This window comes from Cygnus olor, chromosome 2 (genome assembly GCF_009769625.2).
Source record: "Cygnus olor isolate bCygOlo1 chromosome 2, bCygOlo1.pri.v2, whole genome shotgun sequence".
Taxonomy (NCBI): domain Eukaryota; kingdom Metazoa; phylum Chordata; class Aves; order Anseriformes; family Anatidae; genus Cygnus; species Cygnus olor.
The window spans coordinates 128,814,366-128,842,237 of record NC_049170.1 but is presented as its reverse complement, the minus strand read 5'-3'; the positions used below and the strand labels follow the sequence as shown (position 1 = coordinate 128,842,237).

Genomic DNA, 27,872 nt, shown 5'->3' with positions numbered 1-27,872 from the left:
GGTTAGTATTTCACACAATAATTTGCAATCCTTCAGTTGTAATCTGGTAGGTTTGGGTTTTCTTTTCCTTTATTTTATTTTTTTTCCTTTTCTTTTATTTTCTTTTTTTCCTTTGGGAAGAGTGGGCTGTGTATAAGTTTTTGTTTTGTTTTGTTTTGTTTGTTTGTTTGTTTTTTTCCCCTCTCCAAATTTCAAGAGGTCATTTGCAATCAACACTACAGCAACTTCTGTACAATATGTAGAACATTTCTAAGGAAGTGACGACATAATGACTCTTATAAACTTATTTCTAGTAAGACCAGAATAAGAATACAAAAAGCTTTATTGTCAAGGGCTACTTTTAGTGAGGTAGGGATTATAAATCAGGTCAGATTTCCGAATATTTCATATAAAGAAAATTGAATGTAGGAGCTGTAGTCAGATACCCCTTTGTGAATGGGATATTTCTGGTTTAAGATGAAAATGGATGACAGAAAAGTAAGATTCAAGTAAGGAAAATAATTTGATGATTCAGTCAAGTCCAGATAAAAAGAGGGTTGTTTCTAATATGCACGCTGTCTTTCAGGACTGAGCCTTGTTCAGCACTGAACACTACTCTAGCCCTGATTACTGTGGTAGGCTACCAGATTCCTATATAGGTAACAGAGAGAAACCTAGTTGCTAAAATTGTTAAGATACAGGAAAAAAATTCCCAGGAGATTTTACTTGTTTGACAATTGACTAAATATACAAATATATATGTATATTAATTTTCTCAATTTTTTTGTAAACTGAAGGATCAGGACTGTAACTGAGGGTGTTCACTTTTTCTTTCTTCACTCTCCAGCTACGTAATTTTTATGAACAAAGATCTGTTTTATGAACAAAGATCTGAATTATTTAGAAATATTTCCTTAACTTAGCAATTATAAGCAGTTCTACAGAGTATATTATTAAGTACACAGTACACAGTCACACATTTTAAAGAAGATCCCCAACTGAGGTAGTTATTGTGCACTTTTTCCATTAGCCAACACATTCTGGAAAAAAATTTGAATGTTACGCAGGGTTCTCCACCATGTTTTGAACATCTACAGAGTTAGGCATGTTTGGAAGTTATGAGTTATAGAGCTGAGGGGCTATCACAGTAAACAGTCTTGCTCTGGATGACAAATGTAATGACAAGTATAGAGAGAGATCACCAAATAGGAACCAAATACAGCTTTACAAATGACGCCTTAAACTGAATAGAGGTGCAAATAAGAAGCCAACACAGTCAAATGTTTTAGAAAAGTTAAATTCAGCAGTCTGACTGTCTAATAAGCTTCCTGACTGACCAAGACTATCACTGGAAAAAAATAAATCACACTTGAAGAATCAGGAGGATGTCTTCAACAAGTCAGAAATTGGTTTTTGACCTTTCTGTCTCATGTAAGCTTTCAGGATTCCAACCTGTGGTTTCTTTTCTAAATGATTTGATGATAAAAAAGATAGTATTTTTCTTTTGAATGTAAGAAACTCTTCCTTTTTTGTATTGGCTGTAACACTGTTCAAGTCAGCTCTGTCCAGTATTGGCCTTTCAAGGGCAGAAGCAAGAACTCTCTCAACTATGTTTCACTGCATTGTATTTCCTGTCATATTGACAGCCTGGGTAATAAAAATTTTCAATATAGTTATGCATGAATACATACATACTGTAAAGTGAACACTAAAAACAGGTAGGATTTTTTTTTGCATTAGATAATCTCAGCAGGAACGATATTTTCTTTTTAAATAAAACTCTCCATCCAAAATGTACCATTGATTTAAGTTAATATTTTCATAAGGTAAAATAAAGATTGGAAACATTGCTATTTTCACAGCTGGGACAGAGTGCTGTCAATCATGTCCTTCTGAAATAGGCATCCCTAATCTGAAAAAATCCCAAATTTCTGGCCTGCCCCACAGCCTTGGATTTAGCTTAAAAAAATGTTTATTTATTTATTTATTTATTTATTTATTTTAATGAGAAATGCCAGTGAAAGCAAAGCTTAAGAATCACTGTCCTTGTGTTCCATTTTTAATGATACATATCATGCTAATTTATTCTTTAAAAAATAATGAAGTATTTTGAGCAAAACCTGTCTGGTGCTGAAGTCAAAGCACCTCAATATACTTATGATGTTCTAAGCTTTACAAGAGTAAATATCCAGAAGTGTCTCAATGTAGAAATACCTTTAGATTAAAGTATAAATTGGAAAGCAAATAGAAGCAGTAATGAACATCAGAACCTTGATTCAATTGAAAAAAAAAAAAAAAAAGGCTGAGAAAAAGACTGGAAACCATAACTGAGACAAAACTAGTGAATGACTTTTTAGAAACTCCCAAAGAATGCTAGGATTTTTTTTATTATTATTACTTTTTTCACAGGCTTCCATTTTTATTGAAAACAAGGCAACTTTCTCCCCTAACTCGATCTCAGTGAAAATTATCAAGACAGTTGCAACTTCCTTCTGTTTTTAACTTTGACCCTGCTGCAACACTTTCAGCAGGTCATCCAGATACTGTCATCAAATATGAGAAGAAGCACTCTTCAAATAGTTTGTGTAAGAAATATAAAGCAATTCGATGGCAGGAGCTTAGCGATCATACACAATATTGCTGGAAGTGTAATACAAAATAACTAGAAAATATTTAAAAGTTGTGAAAACAAAGAATAAAAAGTTCAGTATTTGACTCTAGAAACCACTTTGACTTTTTATTTCGTAAGATAACTCCACTGCTTAAACAGTGTAATATCTTCCTGTACAATAAAACTTTATATATTGTGTTTTGCTAACAATTTTCTGGAAGAGTGATGTCACCTTCTACTTATTGTGTCTAAATGGATCTGTAGGATAAGTTCCTTTTTGGTAGTATTGACAGTACCTCTCATAAAATGCCATCACACATGCATTCTTCACTTTTCTCTTTTCCCCTCATAGTTCAGTTTCTGACCAACATTTTCCCCATAGAATACCTCTCTACTTTTTTAAATTTTGGGATTGCTTATTGTCAAGAATATTCTGACAGATACCCATGGGATGTCAGTTCATCCACAGGTTTTTACAGGTTCCCAGATTCACCAGGGTCATTTGGGCTGCAGGGAACCTCAGGGGGAAATTTTCTGGTTGGTTGGGATACAAATGCACTTGTCAGCCCAAGAAAAGTTAACCTAAATTTAAGAAATGTAAGATGAGAACAAATTTCACAGCTGGTCCCTTTTTAAAGCTCTCTTTTGCATCATTTTATTTATACTTGATAAGGAGGGCTACAATGCTTTGAAAAGTCAAAACTGCTTTTGAGAAAATGTCATTTGTTTTATAGAAAAATCATTATGCAAAAACTTAGTTTTACTGAAAAGAAAAATCAAGCACGTCTCTTAACTACTGTGATAAATTACTACGTTAAGTATTAACATGAAAATGCTTTGAGTAGGATGAGTGAACATTACACTGAATATGGCGCCATAAGTATATTTCAGAATATTTCAGCTATATAAAATGCCACCTCCTGTTCAGTGTTGATGGCATGGCATAGTATAGCGCAAGTAACTTAGGTGTTTTCTGAATAAGGCCAAATACAGTTTCCAGTGCAGTCCACAGAAAATCTCCCACTTATATTTCTGAGAGCAGAAGCAGGCAGCCCTAAACTAGTAATAGCTGACATGTCATTAGATTTATCTTCTGCAGCCTAGGACCACTTCTGTGTGGCGTGATTCATTGCAGGTCCCAACATAAATTATGGATCCAGGAGAAAATGGTAGTTATACATCGCAAGTTGCAATGACTGGAATTTGTGTCCTGCTACTTTTTCTATCTTTTAACTATGGACATTGGGTTAACAGTAAAAATATTATTTCCCATTTCCCATCTCCTTGCACATGTTTTGTCTGCATCCAGTATTCATTCTGAAACTTCACTCTGAAACTCTTACTTCTGTACTATACTAAACTAAAATTCAGAAATTAAATTATCCTTTCTTCAATCTTTCCCTGAGTTCAGTTGCTGAGTTTTGTTACCCCAGTGTTGAATTTAGCGCCAGAGATGGCCAAGTTTAATGCAGAGTAAAGTGAGTTCCATGTTGCTCTCTCTGTGATTCACTGTGACAATAATGAAACATGGGATGGCATGGCTTTCAGAGAGCTGACCTTGCATCAAAATCTGTTCTCATTAAGCAAAATTCCCAATGAAATTCAAAGCAAAATTAATGACCACAGGATTTTACCAAAAGCAATAAACTAAAAGAGACAGTGTTGATTATGCAAATAAATAACCATGCTGGAAATCATGTCTATTGTCTAAAACAATGCACTTCTATTATTATTATTTATGTTATAACACTGATCAGAATTGGAGTCTTATTACCCTAGATGCTATAAAAAACACAAATTACAGGATTGAAGCATAAAGATGCAATAAGCAACAAACCACAGAAAGATATCACAGGTCTGAGGGAACTTTGTGCATATCTAGTTTATTCATTATCTAATGATATTTATAGTCAGTATAAATTTGTCTTTAGGAATCAAAGGACTCCTTGAAAATGAAAATAGTGCTGTAACCACCTTCTAACTCATTCCTAGCAATTAAATTAAAAGCTTTGTCATGTAGCAGCTCTTGGTATTGAAAGCATATTTATTTTGTTGAGGGAAGATGAACTTTTTGCTTGGTTGGCCAAAGTATGGCAAATAACACATTACAGTGTATTACACATTCCCAGAAAAGTTTTCAATTAGTTGGATAAAACTGCAGCATGTGCAATTGGAGATTACTGATACAGTGCCTCAAAAGACAGACCACAGAAAAAGACACAGAGCAGGAGAAACACAAGTTTCACATTGTAAAGAAGAGATTTAAAAATTAACAATTATAAAAAGACAGTGGAAAAAACACTCTGCAGACTAAATCTCTTCTCCCTGCATTCCATATCTGCCCATTTACTTCTTTCAAAAATCTCTTCTGTCTCCTTTATGTCTACAAAACAAAAACATGAAGGGGAAATGGTTTACTGTCTATATAACAGAAACGGTTAAGTTTTCTAAATCCAAACTGCCATTAGATGCACAAAGTAATGAGAAAAACAGGAAACAGGAAAAACTAGGATGCTACATTCCTTCAACTCAGTATGATGACCATACCAGTGACAGAAAGCCAACTAAGGTTTCAACATGTAACACAACCCTCGAGTGATACTCATCACAACAGTAAGTTACACCAAATAATCTTTGGTCAGAAAAATAATTATTAAAAATGATATCTTCCCCTTAAATTCTATGGACTAGCATGTCTGAGTTTTAGTACATATAGAGAGCTCTGCACTGTTGGAATTTATTTTTTTTTTTTTTTTAGCAACACAATGAACTAGACTGAAATGCTGTAACAGGCCTTGAGCTCCACGCTTCTAAAGCAGCTGTATACCGTGCCCAGACTAACTGTGCTGCACCCTGTCCAGCGATGGTGAATACCCATCCCACAGAACACTTTCATTACAAATAGAACTCCAGTATTTTATTCAACATCTCAGTACAAACGGAACGCCATAGAACAGGTTGGAATTGCTCCTACAAAACCTTATCTTTGCACCTCCATTTTTTTGCCAGGTGTTTTTGTCTTTTCATCAGTGAATATGATGAATGTATTTAGAGCTTAAAACATTTTTCATTCATCTCTCCTTTCTTCATCACATTCATAGTCTTTCTGTGGTTATAGGTATCAAGGAGAATTTCATATAGGAAAAAACAATAGGTTATATATATATATTTAAAGAATGCACTTTGCTAAATAACTGTTGTAAATATATGTTCAGAAAAAACTTCAGAGTTTATTAATCTGTTATTCTCTATGGATCAGTAATTTAAATTTCAAGGCTTCTTTTTCACTAGATTTTCTTTTCAGAAAGTCAATGAGATATTGTTTTATTTCTCCCTTCTCAGAAAAGAACCACTTTGTTAGCTGTTCTGGGGTAAATTTCTAAAGGAATTCATGGCAGGTACAAATACTAAACCAAACAAAAAACTTTGATATTAGTTCTTCAAGGTGATATGAATGAAGTATAGTAATATATCATGAATGTTCTAACTTTCCTTTCTACATTAAGCATCATTCTGGAAATGTAGTCCAGAACATTCTTTCGAAGGAAGGAGACATCTTATTCCATGTTTTTCCCCTGGAGTAAAGGAATCATGTTCTAAAGCTTCTCAAGAAAAGCCAACAAATACTGATACATGGCTGCCTTTCTACTGAGCAGCACATCATTTTCCAAAGTTTGTGAACTCTAGATTTCAGCTGACCATTCCTTGCATGATCTATTATCCTATTACTGTGTAAAAACAAATGCAAAACAAATCCAAACTGTGTTAAAGTCTTGTGTATTTTTACAGAAAACAAAGCTGAAATGACTTTTCCAGCTGAAATTATAGCTGATAATTATATAGTATGATAATATTTACAACAGGTTTAGCTATTACTTTGCACTTGTTTTTCAATGGATTAAGCTAAATGACCTGCCGTAGATTGTTTTTACATTCAGCCCCTCAATTTATTTATGAAGAACTGCCCAAAACAAAAACAAACAAACAAACAAACAGGGTTTTTCCTCTACTGTAGTTGCTCTTTAGCATAGGCATCAATTATCAGTAATTATGAAAACACGTGCTATAGACTGTACTGGAATTCCATCTGATAAGTGGGTCTTATGTTTCCATGTGTGGTAAAGAGGGGTTATGTAAAAAAGGAGGCACTGGAAGCATTTCCTGCATACCTGATCATTTCCTGTATCTCCTAATTCAGTGTCACACTCAAGTTCTCTCCAGAAAACTTTGACTGGACTCCTGAGACAATTACTTTAAAATCTATGGGTAGCAAACATGATTCTTGGAACATTTTTAGCACCTGTAGACTGAGCACTTTTCTCTGCTTCTGAAATAATATAAAACATGTTATGGATAAGAGGGAGTTTCCAAAGTTCAAGTATAAATTATTTTCAATAGCACAAAGTTAAAAAGGAGAATGCAAAGGTAAATCTTTCAGTTTTGCTATTACTCATTCTGAAAATGGTTCATCCAGGAGAGGAGAGAAGAATCTTTAGGGAAATGTACAACTAGGATCACCTCTTATTCAACCAATGTCAGTGAAGGAAAAGATTCAATGTTCAACATTCAATGTCCAGATACTACTCTAGCTCTGGAGACAGTCCAACCAACCAAAGTGGAGAGCACAAGGCTCAATGTTTTAAAATGAAACATGCATACAGACATTAACATAATCACAAATAAAATAGGACTTCATGGCAGGCAGCAGGTAGGCTTAGTGCTATTTCCTAGATTGCATGTTGGACTCGTAATGAAACCAAAACTCCAGTTGAAGCAGATGATCTATTTGCTCTAACAGTAGTGCTTATCTGCTTGCATAAAGAATTCATTCTCATGTTCTTTAGACACAGGAGTTAATATTTTAGTTACATTTCATTATGTCTTCAGCCAAAATGCTTACTGCTGGTGTATTCCTGTTTCATTTTACTTCAAAATGGCATAATATACAGCAAGAGAAAGAAGGCCAATGTGCTTCTCAGAAATCAAGTAGTCATGAGACTTTACCTGCCACTACAGATATGCACATACACACACACACACGCACACACACACACGCACACATGCACAAATAGGAAGAACGATTCAGCAATTGCAAGAGTCACAATTTACCATGGAAGCCTCTACTTAATATTCCGCTTGATCTGCCAAGTTTATAGCCTGGCAAATCTGAATACAAATGTCGATGCAAATGAGGATTCATTATTCTTACATCGTCTTTGTGTTGAAGCTTAATGTAACTTGGTTCCTGTGGTTGCTCAGGGAATGTAGATTGTAAGACAGGAGGAAAAAAAAGCGACAAAAAACAAAGAAGCAAATTGGGAAAAGAAAAGTAAAAGAAATGGAAATAAATTTTTAAAATATATGCTAAGGTCTCAGACTAACAAAACATTAAACCAATACATTACATTCTCCCCCCATTTTCTCATATAAGGTACATTTGCTTACCATTATCAGCAGAGAAGGAGTTAACTGACCAAGACCAGTCTTCACAGAGTCAAAACATAACAATCCTCTTTTTACTGATTATACAATATTGTGCCTATTGTAAAGTCAGTGCCCCATTTATCTGAAAAATTTCAACATTCTTTAGTAATTATAGAGCTCATCTGCTGGTAGAACCTGAACATTTAGATCTGTAAGAAGATTATAAATGAATTCAAAACCACCCCACCAGTTCTGCTTCTTTCATTATAAATTACTGCTGAATAATTCAGAAACACGTTAAGAAAACTACAGTACGATTAATAAACTACACAATGAAAATCACAATAGTTTAAAGCATACATTTATTGTCCCATTTATAGCCCATCACAAGCAAGGGTTGAAAAGCACCAAATTAGAGAAAACACAAAATGCTGCAAAATTATAATTAGATCCTCAATGCTACAATACATTGTTCTGACGAATCTTTCGTATAGCTAGCTTATGCTTACATATAAATACCTTCTCAGTAAATAAAATGTACTGTAGGCTTGACTTTTAGAGAAGCTGTAAAGCTTAGCATATGCGATGATCCCAAAGTCAATGCTGTAAGGCTTGCTTCTTCATCCATAAATAAAGCACATTTGCATCCATTCAGTCAAATTAGCTCCATATAAATAGGTGGTTATAATTAGCTCCTCTTTCAGGTTCACGGTTAAAACTCAAGCGTGCCTGCCGTCTTGATTAAATCCACCATCGTCTTCCAATAGCTAGTGCTAATTCTTCCAAGGAAATATTCAGTTGAGGTGTTATTTTATTCTGCACTGCTGTTAGTTGTCTAATTTACACCAAGTCCCTGCAGTGCTTTCCTTAAGCCATCCTCTTTGTCTTGCCTTTGAAATTTACCAAATCTTACAAGAAATCAATACTTAATTGATTATTCACTTTTCTGCAGCTTCAAACAGCAAGCACGCATAAGATCCTGGAGTAGTCACCCGATTTCCAATGCAGGAGGTTGCTTGGTGGCAGGGATCTGCAAGCATCCAACAGCAGGCATTCCATGAAGCTGTGCAGTAGTGTTCAGTGCCGGCATCCAATAAAGCAAACGAAGATACTCTAATGAAGCAGGAAAAGTTCCCATGTGAGACAGATCCATATCAACGCTTTAAATAAAAAGCTGATGCTCCAACTTTTGGATACAAGAGCACCATTCTCTTTGCAGCTACCCCTCTCCTCCTTTCTGCTTATCCTTTTCTTGCCATGGCACTGAAGTGGAATATCCAAAGTGCCACCGAACTCGGAGAACTCCACGCTGGAATGGGGGTGAGACTTGTGCTGCACCTCTGACATAGAATAAAGATGGCAAGCACGTAACATTACGAAATGTAGGACAAATTCAAGCGAGAGAGAGAGAGGGAGAGCAAGAGACAGATGGCGGATCTGGCTACAAGCCAAAGCCAGTGAAATGAATTACACTGCTGAATAACTGTACACCATTGATTCTGCCACTTGTTGCTGCATGGCAAAAAAGGGCCCTGACGTTGGCAGGAATCTCCTCGCGTGTCACGCATGCCGCAGACAACTTTTAGCGCATAACTCGCCCCGCCGACAGCGATGCGCTACAGCAGCCAGGAAGGACGTGTGTGTGCGTGTGCATGTATGCTTGTGTGTAAGAGGAAAAGCATGTGCGTATGCATGTGGGAGAGCAAGGGATAAAGCTGAGTGTGTGTGGGGGTGTGTGGGTCTGTGCTGGTGTGCCTAGTCTGTGTGCGCGCGCGCGCGTGTGTGGATGGGAAAACAATCCCCGCAATCCAGCCATTTTGTTTAATGAAGAATGGAAGGCTGGCATTCAGAGACGTGGTTATGTGCCGCATATTAATGTGCGCTCTGTAGACATCCTCCCCCTTTTTACATGAGTGGCACAGGAGCGAAGCCCTCGACAGAGCAGCCACCGTGGGAGCGGGAGCCCGCAAGGTAACATATCATCGCTAAGCCCAGGGATGTGGCACACGGTGCTCTGCAGAGGAACAAGTTGCTGTCGGAGCAGGAGGAAAAGCTAGTCCCACGGTTATGATGTTCGAGTGCTTTCGAAAAGATAGCCCGAGTCGAAGCAGACTGTTCAATAAATGCTTCGTACCCAGGATGAAGGGAGACATTATGGGATGCCCAGGGGGCTTTGGAAATCAAATACAATGTTTGAGTAGCACAATTTGAGGTACATTATAAAAAAGCAATTTGAATTGCCGATGAGGCGACACGTATCTGCATGCTAATTAGACCTGTGTCAAGCTTAGTCTGCCGGGTGGTGTTGATGGCTAGGAATGCGCTTGTAACTCTGCTGAGAGATTGTTTCTGCATAAATTATCAGCTTTGTCCTACTGATCATTTTCTGCAAACAAACATGAAATGTGAGATCAAAAGGCAACTTTGAAATTAAAATTATTGATTGATAAAGCTGAGATTTCAGAATCTAATTAGAGGAGGCACAAACAAAAGCTGATATTATTACAGATTGTGCCTGAGCTAGCAGCCAGATTGTGCAAGGCTTGTAATTTATCTTTGTTTATGCAGCCAGGATATTAAAAATGTAATTAAAATGGTAAAATGATCTGATCAGAAATAGCCACCTAGTGGCAAGTATATTATTTTAAATGGATTATAAAAGCATTGATCTGTGCAAATAAAAGTTTTTTTTTTCTTTTTTTTTTTTTCCTCATGACAAACATAGCAGCTCATTGAAACTTGCTGAGCAATTTGTCTTTGCTAATAAGTTGTCTTTTGTGTTTTGTTACATAGATAAGCAACATCATTTATAACCCTCATTTGCACACTAATAAACATTCTATTATTACAGGTGGTGTTGGGAACATCTTTCATAAATTATGACAGATGAAAATGGAAGAAACAAATAAACCCTTTTCTAGACATGCACTACATACATTTTGTAAAATTAGAATATTCATCTGACAGGAGCAGGAGAATTTGCTTATTAACTTACTCTATTGTTCTGTTTAAGCCATGAAACTGTAGAAACACTATCAATAAGTAATTCAGCTTCTTGCCTATCTTGGTTACTTAAAAATGCTATACAAAACACAGAGGACCCAATTTACTAAGTCTGTACAGATTCAATTACTAAATTTCATGGTAATAATGAGGTCTTTGTGATTTATATGTTGTTTTTACCCTCATTTGCCATCTTTCTAGACTTGTCAAGTGGATGAAGTTTTAAAGAATAGACTGTTTAATTGCACAAAATATAGAAGTGAATTTTAAAATTTCTCTGCCAGCATGAGCTATGGGCACTGGAAAGGAAGATTTGGTTTATGTTAATGAATCTAGACTATGAAACAAACAAATAAACAACAACAACAAAAGCAAACAAAAGAACCGTCTACCTACAAACATTTTTTCAAGAAAATATAGCCAGAAGCTTGTAAGTGCATGATCAAGACTTAACTCATGTATTTCTTTTTATTTCAGATTTCCACATGAAACGGCTATGGAAATACTCAATTCCTTTCTAAGAAATTCACAATTTAGGGTCCTGTCAGCAGCTCTGGGGTCTTTTGTTAGGTGCACTTAAAATGCCAGATTAAATATTAATATGTGGTTAGAGTTGTGCTATTTTGCAAGCCCTGAAACCCTATTAGTAAATCATGATCTGGTGACTGATGCAAGAAATTTCAAGGCACCAAGAGTGCAGATTGTCCATCAATCTGATGGATCACTAATTTTTAGTAAATCAGGCCCTTGGACTTTTAGCTGTAAGCAGATGTATGTTTCATTGTGACGGGAAAAGCAGTCCAACTAACAGAGCAATTTTCTGCACTGAATGTGTACTGTAACAGGCAGAATTGTTTTGCATAATCGCCAAGTTGTTTGAATACAAGTGTTCATTTAGAAGGTTGTGCATGAGATGCCATTCTTGAAAAAAAAACAAAACCAAACCAGAACAAACAAACAAACAACAAAAAAAAACAAACAACAAAACCAACCAATCAACCAACCAATCAAACATTTTTATGTAGAAGAGAAAGCTGAATTATTTTTATAGAATAGTACTAGAATTTCAAAAGGGATCCTCAGGGTGGTAGAACTCCAGAAGGACAATGCCCAAGGACAAGTAGTACAACATCTTCCCAGCCCACCAAAGGAGCTGTATCCCCTCTCTAGGGTTCATCACCCACTGCCCTGCCAGAAGAGGAATCAGGTGGTGCATGTGAAGCTTCTAAGTGGGCAGAAGAAACATCAGGAAAGGTCCTGAAGCGTCCAAAGTAGGAAACTGGCACCCAAACGAAGGGGTGGGACATAGTCTGTATGAAAATACTGAAAATACTTTTATATAATAGGCTACTGCTGTAGAGAAGAAAGATCCTCCCTGACATATGGAATGCTGTGATATGTGGCTGAGTTCCAGCCTCTTGAGAAAAACACACACACGTGCGTGCACATATGCACACAAACCCCAACCATGCCCTCTTCATTGGTAGTCTTTACTTCACACTGATGAGTCTTGACTTCTATTTCCTTATAGTAGGGATTTAAGCATCTGATTTAAGTATTTACTAATTATAGTGTATCGTGTCTACAGAAGCTAGCACATATTGCCTCGCATTTCATGTTTTTGCTTTCATGATTTCTCTCTCCCTCATTTTTAGCAGTCTGCTGGCACTTGTATGGAAATCACCATCAGAAGGAGACCTCTCCACACCTCCTCTGCTAGTGCTGCTTTACAGACACTGAGAAGTACAGTTATGAAAGACTGATAAGTCTCACATGTATCTGTATCCTTCTTAGGTCAGCCTCTTCAAAACACCTATAAAGATTTTGCTTAAAAGAAATCTCCTTAATCTTAATTTAAAATTGAATGCAATTAATAAATTAAAGTTTTATTCCTTAGCAGAAAGCTACAAATATAAGCCTTTATGACCAATACATTGAAAGTTTATAATTTTTTTAAAATAAATAATCGCAATGTGCAATAATTCAGGGCTTTCTGAAGATGATGGACACTCTAATAAGAGAGAGAATGGTTTGTTTGTTTGTTTGTTTGTTTGTTTTATATACCAGGTGGCCTTTTTTGCTTTTTTTAAAAAAATTATTATTTTAAATACTAAATCATTTCTTTTATTTAAATAAAGGGATCAAAATCAATAGGCCATCTGGTACTGACACTGGGAAGTAACACGCAGTAATGTCAACCATTCTGAAACATTCCAGTGGGCTTTTATGGTGAGTGGGAGTCTGCTGGGAGCATGGAGTGTGTTCGCATTTTCACCAAGCTCTGATCAATGGGAATTTATTACCACTTACACAAATAGACAGCCAGGCTGTTTGTGCAAAACTGAACCGTCTTGGACATGTGCCCGCATCAGAAAGATAAACAAGTATTAAGAACAAGGTAAAAGAGTACAACAGTATGGGAATGTCTTTTTAGCCTTCTACAATTAGTCTCCACAAAGCTAATACTTTGCTACTACATCCTGTGAAAATGCAAATGCTAACAAAAGAAAGCTCACATTTATTTAATAGAGTTCCGGAGTAACTAATGTATGTACTGTTGTTTCTGAACTGTAGCTCCTATTGTGCTCCATGTCACACTCATGTGTTTACCAAATGTCAGAAACCTCCTTTATAGGCTATTAATACTATTGTGGTCCCTCCAACATGCACACAAATACACCCACTCTTCTCACCACACACACTTTCTCAGTGTCCGTCAATATGTTACAAAGTCTGAGTTTCATTACCATATCATATGCAGTATTGATTCCTGTTCCAAGCTAAATAATGTTGTTTTTTAGAAGATCTTTTACCCTTTAAGTGGGGCTTGCTAACCAAACCGCAGACTGGTAACAAAGACGTAGTATAGTATTTGATACCATATATACCTTGGCAACCACCAAAACCAGTAACTTAGGCAGAAATTTCAATGCTTAATTCAAGTTTTACAAACAGGAAAATTGTGCACAAGATCTAGTTACATACATTCCATTTTAAAAAGGGAAACATTCCTAATAAACCTTTCAACATAATAAGATTCAGGCCTTAGCAGTAAAGAAAATGATTACAAGTTTTATTAGGCTTTGACTAGTTTCCACACCAGATCTAAAAAGTCACCTTGCACCTACATAAAGAGGATTATTTATGTAATTATCTGTACACGTGTCCTCATCAGCCACTGTATACAATCATTTCATGGCATTCAGATTCTGCACAAAAACATCAAGACCTAAGTACAAATATTATTACTATAATGGGTTTTCATTTCTAGAGGTCATCAGGGGAAGAGATTAATTTTTGCTTGCTTTATTGTACACACAGAACAGCACACAGGGTCATATTACAATGCCTCTATCTGGAAAATCACATTCAGATGTAATGAGAAAGGCACTTAAAACAATTTTACAATTTTGGGTGTATTAACTCTATTTTATTTCCATTCTATACTGCTTTGTTTTGTGAATATTCTTTTAGATATCATTAATTGATTGTTACAAAGATGATTTCAGGTGTCCTTTTTGATCTTTGAAAACTTATTTTTCATTTTCAAGATTCCTTTTTGTCAACAGTGATATGCAAACATTTTATATCTCTTCTGCTTCAGGCATTTTTACAGAATTATGTAGAGAACTTAAAATCTCTTAACTATGGCAGAAGTATTCCAAATACATTGCATTACAGTTTCTGTATATTGTGCATAAGGTGATCTCTGGTTAATAGCTTACAGACACAGCTTTATTTTCCTCTTGCTTCATTATGAGGTATTATTTAAATGAGACAACTACATTCTCATCTATGCTGCATGAAACTGATATTATCCTACCCAAGGAACTTAATTTTTCCTATATTCACAACAGATGTGAAGCATGATTTGTACAGGCAAGGTCAGAGATAGCAGGAAAGTGAGCCCAAAAGACCATGTCACACAGTGTTCAGATATAAACATCTGTACATGATATCCACTTTATGTGTATAAATAAACAACCAGGTATTAGTCAGCATCAGATGATTTTCTAGTCCATTTCCAACTAATTTCAAAGCTGTGTGAATGAAAATTCAACAGAACCATAACCAGCTTCAACACCCAAAAGAACAAATTGAGATTAGAAAAAAAGAGAAAAGTATTTTAAATAAAACGTGGAGAAAAACAAGATGAAAAACCAAACTCAAACAGAACCACTGAATAAAGACACAAACTAGAGGAAAAAATAAATCCTACAGCATTTCCTATATGCCTTATAGAGATTATTCACTCACATGGTTTAATTTTTTTTCATATTTTTCTATGGCTGCTAAAAAATATATTTTGTTCCAGTTAGAAAACTTGTTTTCCTTTAGTGTCTTCAATTGGGATAGATAAATAATAATAATAATAAATAAATAAATAAATAAATAAATTAATTAATTAATTAAATTGACCAACCTGAGGAAGTTCCCTGAATATTTGGAGTCTTAATATTTATATTCTTATGACTTATTTTGTCTTGGCAAAGGAACTGAGAAGCCACAGTGTCTGGAGACATTATGATTTCAGAGGCCAAGACTATCCATAAACCTTAAAAAAGCACTAGGGAACTGTATAGTGCAACAGCATTATAGGCAAGATAAAATACATTCTTCCTTTCCCTAACACTCACTCTTTCTGGCTCTGCAGATTTTGCTTGCTTGGAATTCCTTGCTTTGCAACTAGGAATTCCTGGCACTGCAAAAGACATTCCCATGAAGAATTTTGTTTTTCTGACCAAAACAAGAAATTCTCAAAAAGTTCCTGAATGTTACTATCAAAACACAGCCGTAAGTGAGGAAATCTATGCAGTACAAGGCTGTAATATATGAAGTCCCAGTTCCCCAAAATTTCCTGGTTTGGACTTTGTTGTGGCTACTAAGGAGGAGGAGACACCAAGACCTATTGACTAAGGATGGCTCCCAACCATACAACTAAACTCTTTCACCCTATAAAATAGGATACTCAAAGGTCTTCTGGAGATTTTGTCTGCCTTGCACTTACTCCTAAACTATACCCAGGAATTAACCAGACGAAGGCTAGCTGGTACCAGCCAAAACCACAAAACCCTGCTGCGGAACACACCATTTTAACTGTAGAAAGGACTCAGGAACAGGGCTAGGCTATGTTTAATTTTAGGCTACACATTCAGCCTGTAAGTCTTTCCATTAATGAAAGCAAGCTTTAGACTAGGTCCTTAGAGGACCAGTGACATTTGAAGGATGGGAGAGGGATACAATCAATTTAAATATGCATTTGCAAATTTACAAAATATTATAAACATGTAAGCTAGTGCATCTATCTTCATCAGACTCTAAAGCTGTAAATACCAGATGTCATTTATAGATTAAATGATTTTCCTAAATCTAATTTTATATTAATACAAACCATTTGTCAATTCAACATGAAGGTTTCTATTTTAAACATTCAAAAGTCATGGAATGCAAATGTTAGGGTTATCCCAGTGATTCATTGCAGAAAACATAAATTAAGGTATAAACTGAACAGAAGAATTAGTCTTCCTGAGAGGTGTTGAAACAGATCTGTAACTAACCTGTTAATGGCATGTTCATCTCTGATTGTTTTTTAAAATCCTTCATTTGGGTTGAAATAGTCTGAAAAACTCACAGCTTCAAACTGCTTGATCTCCTACATATGCAAAAATTTAACTGACACTAGACAAAAATTCAACATGTGCAAGATGGATTTGTCATGGAAATTTAGGTGAGGTGAGAGGGTAAGAAGTCATCCACAGTTTAAGATGGACTTTTTTCTGTTCTTGCTTACCTTCAGTAATGATTGTTTCCAAAGCATGGAACGGCTAAACACACTCTGTACCATTATCTCCATTACCTCTCAAGGGCTGATCCTTTCAGAAGATCTTTAAGGTAACTGGAAAAGCTAACAAGAATGTCGACAAGCATTTAATGAAATTAAAGAAACCACATCATTCTTAGATAAAAAGAAAGTTTTAGAATGTAGCAAACACATGGCTGATTCCTTTTTCATCACATTTCAGAAAGACAAGATATCACAGAAAGCGATACTATCAAAGCAAAATTGAAAACATAATTGCTGCTGCAGTTTTCAAATTAGAAACTTTACAGTGTCATTAAGTCTTTGAAAAGATCTGCAGATCAGAAAATGTAACTGTTAAGAAGAGCAGTTTTGCCAAGCTGTATTTCTCAGAATCTCTAGTACAGCTGATAATTAAAGAGGAATAACTCAGCTCCAACTGCCCCTTGTCATGTTCAGTTGGCACGTTTGGAGCTTTGCTAAGAGACCTGAACTGCCAAGCATAAGACAATGGGGGCTACCTCTGCCTCTGCTCCAGAGGCCATCACGGATAGCTGGCTCCACAGTTAAGTCTTCTGTTTCCCTCTATTCTATGTTAAAATAATGATATACAGGAATACAGGAACCCTCTTCACCACCATGATTTTCCTTGTGCACCAGTCAGCATCAAGACTTCAAGAACTCACTCTTCGCTCAAGAATGACTCCTGACTTTGAAACCAGCATACACCAATTGTTTTCTCCATTTGTTACACAAGGAACTTGTTTACAGGTGTGTGAGTACAGAATAGATAAATGCAAACAGTAATGATGGCAATACCCTCACTAAACAGGATTCAGCTATTTTAGCTTATAGTGTCACAAAAATTCTTCTCCAATTAAAACAACTCCTTAACCTCAATAAGCTATCACACCAAAGGGAATCCAAATTCTCTGGATTTTGTGAGGACAGTTACAGCAGGAGAAGGAACACAATACAGGTAAAGGTGAGGCAAAGGCACAGAACAGAAGGCAAAGAAACAATACCAGATTGACCCTGATGTTCTATGAGAGTCCCACTGAGCTGTGCCTTGGTGCCAATAGACTTAACAATGTATGCATTTCTTGGTTTTATGGATCCATGTAAACATATTTTTAACACTTATTACATTACTTGATGACAGATATCGAAGTCTGTCTCTGATGTCCAGACTTAAAACTTTTGTTTCTTCTTACTGAAGCTGCAATATGATGGGATGACTGTGTACTTACTATTAAATGGGATGAACACCCAGAATTTCAACATTTTTCAAAATATATGTATATTGCTTTCTTTTTAGTATTAGCATATTCTAACATTTGAAGTACTTACACAGATCTTAGATGTCAGCAATGCACACATTCATGACTTAGGATATTCTGTTTACTTTTTAAAAAGTGAATCTGAGCATAACATGGTTTTCATGGTATAGATGTTTATCCTGTAGGATCTCTCCATGGGCCAAAAATATAAAAATCCCTCAAACCCCAAATCAAAATATAAAGGCAAGAGACAAGAGAGGCATCTAAGTATTTCTGCCTTGAGGAAGAAATGTCTTGTACTGTATACTCTCATATATGATCTATACACTCTGTGTGAAAACTCAGATTTTTTTAAAAATGTCTATATTAAAATATACAAACTTAAAATTGTATATATAACAGAGGATGCCAATAAGAAATGAATGTCTAAACCATCTGCTCTAAAGCATTTTATAAATACCTTTATATTTTCATGAACGAAAATATCAGAACAGGAGATAATAAAACCTCATTAATGTACAATGCTTCATATTGCATCTCAAATGACTTTCACAGCAAGAAACTTGCCCTACCCATATCCAAATGTCTGTGATGCTTCTAAGCAGAAGGATGTATGAAATCAAACCATTCCTACCACTTCATTACAAAATTTATTCTCAATTATACGTTCTGAATAATTTTAAATATTAAATTAACTTGAACCTGAATTTGCCAAAATATATTTCAGTTCTTATTACCTTTGGATGTCTGTTCAAAATGCTTACTGCTAAGACATTTAATGCACCCTCCCATATTGTCACACTACTGTAGGGTAAATGAGTCTATGATGATTTCTCCCTTCAAGGCTAGGAATATTAAATTAAAATAAAAACAAAACAAAACAAAACAAACAAACTTTTTTTTTTTCATATAACCAGGGGCCTCTCCAAACATAAAATACATTTGCATAGTTCCAGACTCAGGAGGAAGTTCACATTCATATAAAAGCTGCGGTGATGTGCTCTTATACCCTGTCAAGCTACAAATCTTCAAATTTGCCTAAAGGCAAATTGGATTTTATCTATCCATAGCATTAATATAAAACAAATCTACATAGCTTTTTATTGATATAAGAGACCAGTTTTCTTATTTCTAAATTTAAACCTCTAATCTGACAACACATTGCAGATTTTTTTTTCTCCCTTCTACTATTGTTTAAATACAATATATTCAGCAGAGTTCCTACCTCTTAAAATGATACCTGCTTCTAATTAAAAGCATTTCAATAGAAAATTGCTCAAGAGTAACTAGACTGTGTCCATCCAACTCTCAAGTCATGACTTAGATATATATTTCAGTGGAGGGTTTTCATTTGTTTCTTTTCTTTTCTTTTCTTTTCTTTTCTTTTCTTTTCTTTTCTTTTCTTTTCTTTTCTTTTCTTTTCTTTTCTTTTCTTTTCTTTTCTTTTCTTTTCTTTTTTCTTTTCTTTTCTTTTCTTTTCTTTTTTCTTTTCTTTTTTCTTTTCTTTTCTTTTTTCTTTTCTTTTCTTTTCTTTTCTTTTCTTTTCTTTTCTTTTTTCTTTTCTTTTCTTTTCTTTTCTTTTTTCTTTTCTTTTTTCTTTTCCTTTCTTTTCTTTTCTTTTCTTTTCTTTTCTTTTCTTTTCTTTTCTTTTCTTTTCTTTTCTTTTCTTTTCTTTTCTTTTCTTTTCTTTTCTTTTCTTTTCCTTGCCCTTCCCTTCCCTTTCCCTTCCCTTTCACTTCCCCTTCCCCTGACCCTTCCCTTCCCCTTCCCTTCCCCTCCCCTGTCCCTCCCTTCCCTTCCCTCCCCCTCCCTCTCCCCCTTCCCCCCTCCCCTCCCCCTCACCCCTCCCCCCCCTCCCCCCACCCTCCCCCCTGCTCCTCCCCCCTCCCCCTCCCCTTCCCCTCTCCCCTCCCCCCTCCCCTCCCTCTCCCTCTCTCTCTCTCTCCCTCCTTCCACTCCCTTTCCCTTTCCTTTCCTCTCCCTTTCCCTTTCCCTTCTCACCTTTCCCTTTCCCTTTCCCTCTCCCTTTCCCCTCCCCTCCCCTCCCCTCCCCTCCTCTCCCCTCCCGTCCCCTCCCTTCCCCTCCCTTCCTCTCTCTTCTCTTCTCTTCTCTTCTCTTCTCTTCTCTTCTCTTCTCTTCTCTTCTCTCTCTTCTCTTCTCTTCTCTTCTCTTCTCTTCTCTTCTCTTCTCTTCTCTTCTCTTCTCTTCTCTTCTCTTCTCTTCTCTTCTCTTCTCTTCTCTTCTCTTCTCTTTCTCCTTTTTTTTTTTTTTTTTTTCCTGAGTAAGGACTGCGTAAGTGTTTGGGGTCAGTTTGGAAATTAATAGATAGCAGTATTCTTGTTCATTAGAAAAAAATTTTATCTTTAAAGTCTCCTCCATAAATTATCTAAATTCTTCCCTACCATGGCCAATGAATTAGAACCATGTTGTAACATTGCATCATCTATATAGTTGTAAAATAGATTTAACGCAATCAAGAATAAATCATTGAGAAATAAATTCAATAAACATGGTCTGAAGACTTCATCTTGGCGGACATCACAGTTCTTTTCAGCCAAGCCAGATTCCTTGCTCTGTACAAAAAATCTGTGTGGTCTTCTTAAACAGTCGTGAATCTGAGTTAAGTGACTTATCCTCAAGAGCATCATAGTCTTATCTCCTCTAATCAGCATTCTCGAGTCAATCAAATCAAATGTTTCTGTGAAAATTACAAAATATAGTGCCAGTACTTTTATTCTGTATAGTGCTTGATCACTGGCAATATTACTATTAAAATGTCAGATGCCAAAAAATATTGTTGGCACAGTCAGGAAGAAATGAATTACACAAAACTAAAGACTTGGGTTGAAATTCTGTCTATTAGATGAATACGAAGAGAAAAAAAGCGGCACATTTTTTATTTTTTAATTACTGATAACTAGATAAAATTAACTGAAATTAGTGAAAATCAGATTGGGATTGGCCTTCTGGGAGTTGACTGCAACATCAGGCCTTACCCAGAGTGAAATTCTTCATTCTTCCCATCTAGTCTTCCTTTGACATAGTTAAAAAAAAGTTTTCTCTTTCTCTTTCAGAATGTATTTTAACATTTTGACTGGCTGCCCTGTTCCGGTGCATTACAACCCTCTCAGTGAAGAACCTATTCCTGCTATCCAGCCTGAACCTCCCCTGTTGCAGCTTGACACCATTCCTGCAGGTCCTATCACTGGTCACTAAAGAGAATAGATTGGCACCTGCCCCTCCACTCCCCGTCGTGAGGAAGCTGTAGACTGCGATGAGGTCTCCCCTCAGCCTCCTCTTTTCCAGGCTGAACAGGCCAAGTCACCTCAGCCACTCCTCACATGTCTTCCCCTCTAGTCCCTTCACCATTTTCATAGCCCTCCTCTGGACTGCCATGACTCTACTACAGAAAGGGTGAATAAGTTTCTATTTGACCAAATTTGGAAGAAGGGAAGTTAGATTATTATTATTATTATTATTATTATTATTATTATTATTATTATTATTGTTTTTATTCTGCACTGTAGGTTATAGGCAGACTTTAGCCAACTGTGACCAAGATATTCCAAAGTAATTTTTAACATAATTTTTCCTTTTTTCTAAGTTGCAGCTTAGATTTTTTTATTGCACATTAAACTATCTCACCTAGAAAATAGTTGTTTGAGAATGATCCTTAGTTGTTGGTTTATTTGTGCAATAGTTCGGTTACACATAAAGTGGTCATAGCAACTATGATTCCTTAAGTTGGAAGGCCTGACATAAACCATGGATCCTATAATATCCAAAAGAAATTAAGAAAAATCACTTTTATGGGTTATATAAGTAGATTTCAGTAATTAGAATTTGTAAAGAAGTATAATGTAGAAATCTACCTGTGATAAAATGTCAGTCACTGAGAATGGAGGTTAATTTTGTCCCTTTATGGTATTTTCTTGATGTACTTATTGATTTGAATTTATTTTGTTTTATATTTTGAGAATTTTTTAAGTTGCCAATTCTGAAAGCAACCAAACCCCTAATCAAGTTAATTTGAGAGAGAAAGGGAGAGAGAAGATTATTTGTTTATTTATTTTTAATATATTTTTTAAAGAAAACATGGGAATTTTTACCATTGATATGGCAAAATGTCTGAAAATGTCATCGGAGTTTACCTGAAAGCAGAATTTTCCCCTTCAGTTGTCTGTAACAACCTGGACACAGCACTTCTAAAAGATCCAGAAAAGAATAACTAAGAAAAGGAGCATTAGAGTATCTGTGATCCTCATATGGGATTGAAAAATACAGTAAAAAAATTACAGATCTATTTTATTATGTGGGGAGGTTAGAAGCAGGGTACCTTAAAGCCTTAAATAGCACTAGACATACTTGGGTAAATAAATTGTACCCACCTTGTCTAAAAATTTACTCTAAATCAGTCCAGAAATTCACTTATTTAGGGGTTTTGTGTTTGAAGAAAGACTTAGAAATGAGACGGCAAAGTAGAAGAATGACATTTTTTTACTGTTGATTTAATTTTTTCCTACTGTCTCATTTGGCATCCTTTGTCATATACCTGACATTCTATTATGACGTAGGAAGCTCTTCCCATTCACTTACAGGGAGTTTGGGTACCTTGCTCAGTATTGTGAATTCTTCTTCTAGAACAGGACATATAACTTAATTTTTGTCATTCTTCAACTAAGCAAAATAATACCTGATGTCTTTTTAGCGATTCTTTAGTGGTAGAGGGTGGCTGGGGTGTAGGAACACCTCCTAGTTCTGAGTCTGGATGATCTGTGTTCCATCATATATTAGGAAGAGATATGGAAACACAACACTGAAGCCTTTCCCCTTCTGTCCGGCTTTCATGGGAAGGAAAATGATATGTGTAGGCTTGAAGGAAAATACCATAAATTCCTCAGTCGCACCAACAGGTCACCAGAAACCTAGACAAATTTTAGGCTTTAAAGTCTTTAACTACATATTTTGTTTTTGTAATATATAGCTGTATTATTGAAAGCCAAGGGTAAATAATAGGTTTCTCATGTATTAATGTGTTTGACTTTTTAAATATTAGATTATTTAATTAAAAATTTCAGAATCAATATTAAATGCTCTAAGCTAAATATGAGTTTACATTATTTAAAGAATCTGATCTTTAAAAGGAAATTGAAGGAAAATTTAACAGGAGGCACATATGATGGCAAATAGTGAATTTGAAAAGGGGCACATCCACCTAAGTCTATCAGATTTAAAGGGCCTTCATCAGAAATGCATGGTAACTTTCTACAGGCAGGTTTATAAAATCTGTATTTGCCAAACTGAACAAGACTGATTTAAAATATCAACAAACCCCCATTATGTTGCAATGTGGCTTTAAACCAAATATAAATGAATTTAGGAAATTATCCGACTAATGATGAACATGAAATTTCATAGCCTATGTTAACATCATATTTTCTTTAGATGTACATCTTCGAAAGAAAGAGTAATGCTTTCTCCACCCACATGAACTTTCTAACCACATCTTCTTTGTTAACACCTTCTAGTCTAAGAAACGTTAGTCTTAGATCCACAGATAAAATTAGGGTTCTACCATGGTACTGAAACAGAGTATTTCACAGTCATCACAGAATCACAGAATGGTTGAGGTTGGAATGGATCTCTGGAGGCCATCTTGTCCAAACTCCTGCTCAGGCAAGGACAGCCAGAGCAGGCCAAGGACCATGTCCAGACAGCTTTAGAAGATCTCCAAAGAGGGAGACTCCACAACCTCTCTGGGAAACCTGTTTCAGTGCTCAGTCACCCACACAGTAAAGAAGTGCTTCCTTCAGTTCGGCCGGAACTTTTTGTGTTTCAGTTTGTGCCCATTGCCTCTTGTCCTGGGCACCAATGAAAATAGCCTGATTCAATTTTCTTTGTGCACTCCTTTTAGGTATTTATAGACATTGATAAGATCTCACTCTATGCCTCCTTTTCTCCAGGTCGAACAGTCCTAACTCTCTCAGCTTTTCCTCATACGAAAGGGGCTAAAATCATTTGATCCAACTAAGTGGCCCTATGTTGGTGTCTTTCTGGTATGTCAATGTTTCTCTTTTACTGGAGAGCTGAGAAATGGACGCTGTACTCCTGGTACAGCCTCACCAATACTGAGTAGAGTGGTAGGATCACCTCTCTTCACCTACTGGTGATACTTGCCTAATGCAGGAAAGAACACTGCTAGACTTCTTAGTGGCAAGGTCGTATTGCTGATTCATGTTCAACTTTGCGTCTGCCAGCACCCCCAGGTCCTTTTCTGTAGAGCTGCTTTCCAGCTGGGTGGATCCCAGCATGTACCGGTGCCTGCAGATATTCCTCCCCTGGTGCAAGACTTTGCACTTTCCCTTGTTGAACTTTAGGAGGTTCCCATCAGTCCACCTCTCCAGACTATGAAGGTCCCTCTGGATGGCTGCATGGCCCTCTGTTGAGTCAGCAGTTCCCCTCAATTTTTCTGTCACCTGTGGATTTACTGAGGGTGCACTCTACCCCATTGTCCAGATCGCTAGTGAAGACATTAAATAGGATGGGGCCCAGTATTGACTCCTGGGGTACTCCACTCATTACTGGCCTCCAGCTAGACCTTGTGTCACCACTACCTTCTGTGCCAGACTGTTGAGACAGCAGTTGATCTACTTCACTGTCTGCTCATCTAGCTCATACTTCACACTTCATTGTTCCTACCTGGTTATATCTCTAAGGCCACTAAACTGAAATAAACAGCATTTTACCACATCATCAAGAGAAAATATTTGGAGTTGGCTGTACGCAGTACCAAATCCTACTATTATTTTTATAATACATACTTTCAACCAGATACTATTCTTAGATATTAATCTGCAGCTGAAAGTACCTTATGAGAAAAAACAAACTGGATTTTTAAGGTTATAGAGTAATACATTGCACATATCTGAGGCTCAGATACACTGTTTACTTATTTATTTAGTTAGTTGTTAGTTTGGATAATAATCACCAGTACAATGTTCTGTCCGTAAAGATCTGTTAAAAATTTACCAAGCTGTGATATTCATTATCATGGCTTATCAAGAGCAGCTCAAATGTTAAAATCCAGCTGGATGTATACCAACAATACATCACTCTATTCTAGTAAACACATTTATTTTATTTTATTTTTTAGATTAATTTCTTCTTGAAAATTACAAATTGGATTAGGAGGTTTGATATGATTGAAAGGCAGACTGACAGCCTACTTAGCATTTTTATTAGTTGTGTAGATTATCTATAGGCTATAGATGACCTCAGTCAACTTAACATTCTTTAGGCAGCTAGACACGAGGCAACATCAGCCAATCATAAAAACATGTACTTGATTATTAGGTCTCAAGATGTGTCAGATCAATACACTGTATCACCTTCAAGGCCAGATATAAGAAGGCATCTGCATATTTTGTAACTTAGGAGGCTGAAGCAAAAATGCTAAAATATAAAATGCCATTTACGTAAGTTCTGTTTAATACAGGTACCTATATTATTGTCAATCATTTAAGGGTTTTGATATAATTATAACAATTATGCTCTTTGAAGCTCTTTGTAACCCAAAGAAATATATGTCAGAAATGTATTAAATACAATCTTAAAAGGATCTCACTGTTTCTACCATCTCTTTGTCATTGCTGTACATATACTTAGCGTTAAGTGGACTCTTCTGTCTCTGATTGCAATAAGAAATGGTTTAATATAACTAATGAACAGTAATAAATCAAATAATTGTTTGTAATGATGCTTAGCTGGTGCTGTTGCACTTTGTGATCTAAAGATTAATATAAAAATATGTAAGACAGAGACAGCGGTTATGCTGTATTTACAATGTTTAAGAGCAGTACCACATTAGTAGCAACGCAGGGAAGGAACAACTCCTTAAAGTTACTAATTTTCTGCAGTTCCTTGGTTTCTGGGTATTTACTAATCTACCGTCAGTCTTTATCACTACTTGGCTATCAACTACACCCTATTGTCTGCTGAACTTTCTATCACATTTAACTAATTTAGGAAAATTCAGAATGAAGACTTTCAATTCTTTAATTAACTTAAGCAAAGCAACAGTGAGGTTACCAATCCTTCTTTAAGATTACATTAGACGAATACTTAATCCTTTCTTGCTTTGTTTGTGTCTTTAGTCTGGATCTCAAATGGTCCACCACAAAGTGTGCTCCCACATGACAGCTGTGCATTCCCCATGGATGAACAGCAATTTTCAAGCTGCAATAAAGATGAAACAAAGACACAACCGTCCCATAGTCATGACCACATTTTATCAAACCATTAATAACGATAAATTTAGTTTTAGGTGAAATGTTAGTTGCTTCAGTAATTTGCATGTAGATTTTTCCATTTTCCAGAGTTTGTTAACATTTTTGATTTCTAAAATTGAAATTTATTTGGAGGATAAAATTGTATATAGTATATTCAGAGAAGTGATAGTCATCTTTATCATAGCAGATAATATTTTAAAGCATGCTGTAGAAGTTGTTGTGATCAGACTACTTCAATGAGAAAATAACTGCCAGATATAGATCATTGTATCTATTTTTATTTATCGGATGGATATTTTCCTCCTGAAGTGATGTTCTAAACCAAAGTCACTTAGAAGTATAGTCTAAATAAGAATTACTTATAAAGACAGTAAAAGATAAAGTGCAATAGTTCTTCATTGAGGCAGACTAAAACTGACAATGCATTTTATTCAGAATAATTTTATTCAGGACTTGAAATAATATTTTGAAAATATCCCTTCTTGTCAAAACACAGCTTTAGTCAATCTCCATCTTTCCTAACAGATTCTTCCTAGTGGAAGGAAAAATCCTTAATATTCAGAAAGAATTATCTTAATTTTGAAGTCCAATATGGAGCTTGAAGCTTGTCTGCATACAATAATAAATGTCAATAAACTAATCTGCTGGAAAACTGTTCATGCATGTACTAGGGATAGAGTGTCATGAGATTAATTCTAGAATCACAGATCTTGGATAAAGAAGAATAAAAAAAGATCAACTGCCAGAATAGGCTATTTCTATTATTCTCATACTAATGCAGACTTACTCCTGACAGCACTTCTGTTCCTGGTTTATACAACTCTAAATATACTGGTTTAAGATTGTACAGACTTCTAAAGAAGGAAACATAACTTCATTGTGTAAAGGATGAACTTAAAATATTTTATAATTTCAAAAGTATCTGGTGATTTTCTGGTTACTGTTTGCAGATGATGAATTCAAAACTTGATGAATGGTGATTTTTTTTTTTTTAATAATATTTTTCATACCCATGTACTTTTCATACACGTGCACTGTACATTCAAGATCTCTAGAGACTGAAGTTCCAGCATGCTTAATATTCCAGGCAGTTGTTTTTTGGAATAAGTTTGTATGTTTCATGGAAAACTACTTGAATTACTGGACATGAGTAAAGTTTTCCATATGATTTAGCACAACTTCTTGCTGATGAGAGAGTCTTAGTTATAACAGAAATGTTCATCACCCCTGCTTAAGCCATACAACCATCCTTTTTATAACTGCTGGAACTGCAGTATCATTGTACATAATGTACACTTCAAAAAGTCTACACAAGGCAACTTTTTTTTTTTTTCTTGTTTGATATATAGATTCTAAAACTTTAAAAAATCTTAATAGAATCAACTGTTCTAAATATAAATATATGTTACAATGCATCATGGTGTTTGAGAGCTTTTTTCTCCTCCTCCTGCTTAATTGAGTCACGTAACTCCTAATTAACACTTCC

At 35.7% G+C, this 27,872-nt stretch overlaps 1 long non-coding RNA gene across 1 annotated transcript; it reads right to left on the bottom strand.

Annotated features, from left to right (window-relative positions):
• Positions 1-3,950: 3,950 nt before the first annotated feature.
• On the bottom strand, positions 3,951-25,983 carry LOC121064489. The gene is made up of 3 exons (XR_005816518.1): positions 25,973-25,983; positions 19,338-19,343; positions 3,951-6,362 (listed from the first exon to the last, which is right to left on the bottom strand). It is a non-coding gene; the product is annotated as an uncharacterized LOC121064489 (long non-coding RNA).
• Positions 25,984-27,872: the final 1,889 nt, after the last annotated feature.